This window comes from Idiotropiscis lumnitzeri, unplaced genomic scaffold (assembly GCF_059441095.1).
Source record: "Idiotropiscis lumnitzeri isolate Australia: NSW breed Sydney's pygmy pipehorse unplaced genomic scaffold, RoL_Ilum_1.0 HiC_scaffold_135, whole genome shotgun sequence".
Classification (NCBI taxonomy): domain Eukaryota; kingdom Metazoa; phylum Chordata; class Actinopteri; order Syngnathiformes; family Syngnathidae; genus Idiotropiscis; species Idiotropiscis lumnitzeri.
Window position 1 is genome coordinate 263,823 of NW_028283673.1, and position 1,623 is coordinate 265,445.

The 1,623-nt window shown below is 44.7% G+C and overlaps 1 long non-coding RNA gene across 1 annotated transcript; it reads right to left on the reverse strand.

Annotated features, from left to right (window-relative positions):
- Positions 1 to 410: 410 nt before the first annotated feature.
- LOC148315087 (uncharacterized) lies at positions 411 to 1,623 on the reverse strand. The gene is made up of 3 exons (XR_015841286.1): positions 1,319 to 1,623; positions 699 to 752; positions 411 to 609 (listed from the first exon to the last, which is right to left on the reverse strand). It is a non-coding gene; the product is annotated as an uncharacterized LOC148315087 (long non-coding RNA).

The following is a 1,623-nucleotide window of genomic DNA, read 5'->3' on the forward strand; positions in this document are numbered from 1 at the left end:
TTGTAAACTGATGCATTTTGACCATAATTTGAATTTTGACACTATTATTTATGGCTTTTATGACACCTCTAACATCTAAATAATGCATGCCTTCTATAAAATAACAAAAAAAAGCACAAAAAATGTTTTTGATAAAATAAATTTATTTGCACATAACACTAAACGACTGAACTGTTGAACTATGTACAAAAATGAAATACATCAGTGTCATACATACTTTTTTTTTGTGTGATATAAAATAAAACAGTTGCCTTGATGCAAGGGCACACAACATAGTTCACACCACATTCTTGTTTCACTCCGTTTGCCTTTGCACAAACAGACCCGACACTTTCGTTGTGGTCTGGCTTTGCTGGTCCGTGGAAAATAGGCGAGCTTGTGTTTGTCCACTGGGGTTTGTGTGAAAATAATTGTCTGGGAAGTGATTGCTGGCATCCGCGATGTGCTGCAGAAGCTCATCCGTGAGAAACAGCTGCAGGAAATCAGCTGGCTCCTCAGACTCCAAATGGGCAGCGGCATTCAGTGGTCCAGGGGTTGCTGTAAAGTCGATTTTCCTCGGTTGCCATCCAGTGTGACGCCATCCGGAACCACTGCTTCCTGATGCACAACCTGTAAATTACAGAAATACAAACAATTGGAAATATATATTTATTGCTGCATTTTATTGCTGGCGTGTGAAGTTTCATATTATAATTTACCTTTCTTTACACCAACAAGACGAGGAGGAACTTTCTTGCCGCGGGATGCACAATCTGTGAATTTTAGAAAGTATGCATGATTACCACACCATTCAGTATTGTTGTTTCCTCGTCGGGGAGGAGATGCGCTCGCGCGTAACTGCACATTTACGCGACATTTTCTGCCCGCAAGATGCATGATATGTACAATAAAAGCATGAGGGCTAAAACCACATGTTCAATGGTAACTTGCGAGCGTTTACTTCCTCGTCGGCGAGGACTTACGCTCGCGTGTAATTGTGCAATAGGCGCCCGGACGAGAAAGTCAGCGAGCAAGCTTGCGTCTAACTGCACATTTACGCGACATTTTCTGCCCGCAAGATGCATGATATGTACAATAAAAGCATGAGGGCTAAAACCACATGTTTAATGGTAACTTGCGAGCGTTTACTTCCTCGTCGGCGAGGACTTACGCTCGCGTGTAATTGTGCAATAGAGGCGGCCGGATGAGGAAGTCAGCGAGCAAGCTCGCGTCTAACTGCACATTTACGCGACATTTTCTGCCCGCAAGATGCATGATATGTACAATAAAAGCATGAGGGGTAAAACCACATGTTCAATGGTAACTTGCGAGCGCTTACCTCCTCGTTCGGGGGGGATCTGGTGAGGACTCTCAGCTGCTTTGGCTATTGTCCGAAGGCAGGCGATGCAGGCCGCAAGGCACGCGCACCCTCTTTAGACGCCGTTTTGTTGTGACGACGACGAAGCGTCATCCTCTCAACCAAAGCGTCTCCATCGCCTTGATGCTTTTAGGAAGCTTTTTTTTTACAAAAAAGCATTCCTCGATCGTCATTTGCTTGGAGGATTTCATTGCTAACGCTACTAATGCGACTGCTGCTAGTGCTGCCGATGCTGCTGCTACCCACGCTGCTCTCCACACTTATAA